This window comes from Tetrao urogallus, assembly GCF_951394365.1.
Source record: "Tetrao urogallus genome assembly, chromosome: 11".
Classification (NCBI taxonomy): Eukaryota; Metazoa; Chordata; class Aves; order Galliformes; family Phasianidae; genus Tetrao; species Tetrao urogallus.
The window spans coordinates 6,480,835-6,486,834 of NC_136824.1; positions in this window are offsets into that span (position 1 = coordinate 6,480,835).

A 6,000-nucleotide genomic window follows, 5' to 3' on the forward strand; every position below is an offset into this window, starting at 1 on the left:
GGCAGTCAGCAAGAAAGGGGAAGGAACAAATCTGAAGGGGTTTTTCAGATGTGTTTCATGTCCTTCCAGAACACAGTGGACTATCAGGTGTACAGCACAGGGCTGCTGGAAATGCTCAGTTCTAATAACATCCTTCTGCAAAGAGTGCTTGTGATGAAAGAAATAAAAATAGCAGCTGGCATCACAGCATAACGCTGCACTTGTTGGGCACAGAGCCTGGGCTGCAGCCAGGGGGCAACAGCCAGGGACCTGCATGACACATGCAGGACGCGACCTCTGCCCTGTCCTCAGCCAGCTCTGCACCCTGACAGGGGAGCTTCAACTCCAGCAACACCTCTGAGCTCAGCATCAGTCTCATTTGTTGTCTGCAGGATGACTAACACAGCAAATATGCAACGGTGATTTTTCACCTTGGAATTTGGGCAATGTAACCCTACTGTGAATCAGGGGTATTGCTGTGAGAAAGCTGCGCTCGGCCTTCCTGACCAACTCTCATCATTTCGTCATACCTGCGATACAAGGGAAGATGGTTAAGCCCAGCCCCCAAAAGCAGGATCTGGGGTCCAATCCCAGCCTTTGAGAATGGACGGTCTCCTTATCATTTCTTCTCGTTTTCTCACTTTCTCGTCTGGCTATACATCCTGGACAGAAAACAGAGAGACCATGTGAAAGGCTCCTTCTGTTGGCTCAGACAGAAACTGGGAGGTTTTCCAAGGCCAGTTCTGTAGACTCCAGGAGATCAGATTGTCTGGAGAAGGTCCGGGCACGTATCTCAACATGCTCACTAAAGCACATCAGAACGCAGAAACTTGGGTTGTCCATCACTGCTCCCTATCCCACACTTCGCAGTATCCCTCACTTTAAACCTGTATGTGGCCTGAATCTGCCACCTGAATGCCACTTACCATAGAAACCCAGTGCAGTATTTCCAAGCCATACCAATCAGCTCTTCTATCCTGCAAAAGTATACTGCCCCAAATCTGTGACACAAACTAACCTGAGCCAAAGGGGACCATCTTCCAACCAACATAGAAGTACCTATAGGAAACTTGCCCTGCATGCAAGAGACGCAGTTGTATTTGCAAGCCAGGAGTTGGATTTGCTGCTCCGCAGCTGAGTTACTCCATATAGGTTCTGAAGGTACCTGTGAGGCAATCACACCAAGTTCACACTCACCACTAAGCTCGCTGGCTTTGCAGTCCCTGGGAATACCACACCCTCCTACAACCACTAACCAAATCAGGATAAATAATGCTTTTGGCCACGGTTCAGGCTCCAGACAATGGCTTTTCATTGCTACGCCTTAACCCCAGTGGATCTTTTCAGACCCCATGATTCATTTCAGAGGCTGCTGTGGGGTTTTGTCCTCCCCGCCTGCCCTCTAGCTCCGCTGATGAATGAATTCCCTTCTGCTAGATCAATCACAGTCGCTTTGCAAAATGAATGCAGGGCTGCAGAAGAAGCAAGCAAGCTTTCAGCCCCGTCTCCCAAATTATACTCAAAAAGGCTCCGAAATGGAAACAATTGACTGGATCGTGGTATGCACCGCAGCCCCATCTGAGCGGGACAAAGTCCTTTTCAAGCAAGCCAACTTGCTAATATGCTGCACAGGGAGCTTCAAATAGAGACAAGTGGAACCACATGCCACTTTGCAGGGAGGGTTTATAGGACGAGATGTGGTGTGTGTCAAATTAATGCCAGAACAACCGCTGGAGCTGCTGACTGCAGAGGGCATGCCCACATCCTCCCACCCTGCACACTGTGCCCTGCTCCTGGCAGTGCTTCCATGCTTGGAGGGACCTCTCAACCTTCCCACCAGCTCTGTCCTCAGGGTTTGAACTTTGTGCCTGGCCGGTTCACTCTGTGTGTTGTTTGGTCTTCTTACTTCTGGTGCTTTTATTTCAGTGCTAGGACAGCATCAAACCTTATGCTCAGTTTGCACATCCCGGATCAGCATGCAGCAAGGCAGGCTGTCCTGGCATCTGTGCATACAACACAAGCAAAACACAGGGACCACAGCAATAAACTCACCGTGGTCTGGCAGGCTCTCCTACAAAACTCTCTGCAAAGTGTAACGCTCATCAAGCAGAGAGCAGTTACAGGACACGCAGTGTTCCCAGGCACGAGTGATGGGGGCACACCGAGCCTTTGTGTGCACTGATGCTCACAGCAGGGATACGAAGCTGATAAGCAGAGGTTGATGTGATGGTGGTTAAAGGTCAGGCCGGGGCAGCGCGCTGCAGCTCAGCGCTTCCTGCAGCCACTGCTGCCCTCATTGCCAGCTGTGTGTGCGCACTGCTATTCCCATCCTTACCTCTCTAAACGACCACATCCAGCATTGCAGGGACCACTGCAAACAGCAGCACTGCTCGCCTTACCAGAACTGTCCCGTACACAGCCTTCACGTGCAGGACGGGGCAGGACTCCGGACAGCACTCCCACGGGTAGGGAAAACGAACACAGGAGGGAACGGGAGCTTCGGTTCTGCGGCGCTGCTCCTCCACACCGATGTCACCGCTCCGCTATTGCAGCGAATTCCCCGTGCTTTCAGCCCCGCACTCGCAACGCGCCGTTCCCTCCGCCAACTTCCACCCGTGCTCCTTCCGCACCCGATCGGCTCAGGGAAAGCTGAGATCACTCACCGCCTCTCTCCGCAACCTCCCGGTGTCCCGAAAGCCTCCGCAGAGCTGCCGCAGCCTCCCCCGGCTCCGCGGGCGGAGCGCTGCCGTTGCCGGCCCACGCGCGCTGTGCTGCGTGGTGCTGCCCCCCCCCCCCGCACAGCCCAGCCCGGCCCCGCGCGCGCCCTGGGCACAATGTAAGCGGCAGCTGGATCCTGCCTCGCGTGGGGCAGGGGGCGGGGCCGCCCGAGGAGCGGATGGCCAATCAGAGAGCGTATTTCTCGTGACGGAAGGAGTTGGCCGTCCCTCCCCGCACACCCCCTGCGGAGAGGCGCATGTTGGGGGCGGGACAAGAGGAGCGGCGAGGCCAATGGGAGGGCAGGGGGGCGGGGCTACGGAGGCCTTAGAGGTCCTAAAGCCGGCCCGGGGAGGGCGCGGGACGCTTCTCTGCCCGGCCGCGGCCTTTGCTCCCTGACTCAGGGCTTTGCTGGGCCTGTGTCCCTGAGGCGGCATTGGTGCCGGGCCAGGCGGGCACCCCGAGTTCCGGCTTCTGCGTGCTGCTCGGTCGTGCCCAGCCCTGCAACCCCCAGGTCACTGCAGGATGGAAGGATGCAGCCTGGTGCCCATCTGCAGGCATGCGATGTGGAGTTGCGTTTTACCTCATGGAAGTAAGCTTTTTCAGGCTCCTGCATTGCAGAAGTGTCAGCTTGGTATTTTTTACACCAGCTGGACACAGGAGCAGGCAGTAGGGGGCTGATAGGGGCTGAAATCCCAATAAATAGAAAATACAGCCCTTTTTCCCAGCTACAGCTGGCAGAGGCTGCAGATGGTAAATAACAAAGTACACCAACATGTGGATGTGTATCAATTTCCTGGCTTTTTGGTCTGCTGCAGGTCATTGCAGCTTAACTCTTAGCACTGCTCCTTTGCCAGTTCCCAACATGGCTTCTCCCAGAGGGCCTACACATTGTTGTGGGGCTTGTTAATACCTTTAATGAACTGCTGAAGAAGACAGCAGGGATTTGTGTACAAGGTAGGTGTGGCAGCATCCTGAGTGCAACTGTTATGTAACAGCAACCCAAAAGGCAAAACTGATTTGTTCCCTTTTGCTGCTGAATTCCACCCAGCTGTATGAAAGAGCTGTGGAGCAATGTAAGGTCGTGTGTCTTAATTCCGAAATGCTTTCAGGGAGCTGCTACAAAAGCCCACTCTGGGCCCAGTAAGCTGTATGGGTGAATCCAGCCTTCCTTCTGGACCAGTTGGTTACAGGGAGCTGCAAAGCTCACAGAGCTCCCTGCAAAGCTGTGTGAGGAGATGTTCCCAAGACATAATGCCTAATGCTGATCTCCCGCCCACCAGCTTTCTAGCTATGCTAGAAATCAACATCTAGCTCTTGATCTCAGTGCAATCACTGCTGACTCCTGCCTGTGTAATCATCAGCCCTGGGTCTGTAATTCCAAATAGAGCAGCCTGGCCAAGTTTCACCCGCTTGCACATTGCAGACAAGTCGTGCCCCTGCTGGGGAAGCAGAAAGGTGGTTGGCAGATCCTGGGGTTGTGGGCACACGGCAGGGCCAAGAGGGATAGGCTGAGCCATCTGAGAAGGCAGTGGGAGCTTAATGGGAATGCTTTATAGTGAAGGAAAAAAAACATACAAAACCCTAGGCAGATAGTTTAAAACGTTTTTAAACCTCTTGTTAAAGAGGATTTAAGATCTAAGCGTGTGTAGGGAAAAGAAGCTTAATTTAGAATGAATGTTAATACGAGCTCCTTACATACGATACTGGCCTCCAGCATCCCTCAGGGTATTTCAGGGACTGGTGCTGTGGTTGTGGTTTCAATGTATTGAGGAAATTCTTTTGCACTGTTAAACAAATCATGCCCTATGTTGACCTTTGGCTTGATGTACATAATGCATAAGTGGTGCTAGCCAGCTGGGGGACAGTGATCTGCAACTAGTCTGTGTTTTGAAAATAAACTGGAAAACTCATCATGACCTGTCAAAGGCAATATGGGTTAAATATTTTAAAAATTGGGAAATAGTAAAAAAAAAACAACAAAGTTTTAAATAAGTAGCATTTACCCCATGGCTATTGTATTTGTTAACTGTAACATTGATCAATGATGGAGCATTTAAACGTTTGCAAAATTAAGTATTTAATCTGACTTGTTATAGAAATCAGCCCTAATTGCTGTGTTCCCATTAAATCATCACTTTCCTGAAGGTAGACAGCCCAAAGGTTTACCCTACTCCTCATTCCCTAGCTGCTTTTATCCATTTATATCATAGATCTAGTCCCTGAGGGAGATGACTAAGTAGGTGATGTTCACAGAAGAAGCAGGAAGGGTAAAATCTGGCCAGCAAATCATGTTACACCATTTTCTATTTTTCACTGAACTCTTCTATAACATCTAGCTGTTCAAGAGGTTAAACAATAACATTTATTTCTTCCCTCCCTAGGTCAGCGGTTGCAATCCACCACAGCCCGTGCTGCAACCAGCTAATGGCTGCTAAATGGTCCGTGTGAAATCAGTTTAGTGGATTTCAAGCCAGACAGCAGTTGATAAATGCCTAAAAATCACTTCTCCAATTGACTTCCTTGTTGGCAGTCACAGCAAGTTAGTGAAGCACTGAAGAGGCCATGTAAATTCAGCAATTCCTGGGGCTATGAGCATGGACAAGATTGCTAGTGAATACTTTCACCCCGTTGTGAATGCCAGAAGTCTTCAGAGGAGATCACAACGCTATAGGTATGTAGTAGAAATGCTGTTATGGCCTGAAACAGTGATTGAGCACATGGTGAAAAGGCAGGGCCAACCCAGGGGAGCTCAGGTGTTTGCAATGCATCTGAGTGGTGAGAAGAGGTGGAGCCAGAATCCACCCTTTCCCAGACCTCATTTAAGGGTTGGCTGTGGGGGTAAAGGTATTTTGCTGGAGATCCCTGCCTACTGGGAGTTTTCTAATGGTAAGCAATTTTATTCCTTTATTTCTGTGTATACAGCTGTTGTATTTGGGCTTGTTCTTATTTGCTGCAGCCTAGGATTGTGCCACCCTGCTGTTATTGTGTACTTTCCATCACGTTATAGTTTTATAGCACTACAAGGTGCCAGAAGCTGAAGACCATGCTGTCACCTGTAATTCAGACATTTAGGGAAGGGTAGTAGCTAAGGTAAGAAAACCCAATTGAAGAGACCCAGCAGAAGCAGCCTTGAGGTCAAGGAGGTGATGCAATGGAAGACTTGATGAAGGCTTTCACACCTGGTCTGGTCCTGCGCAGGAGAGCAGGCTGCAGATCTGTCAGTCACACTGTAGCAGCTCAGTATTCCCTGCAGTAACAATAGAAATCCCATCTCCCTCCCTTCCTCTCTGCCTTTTCTGCCCA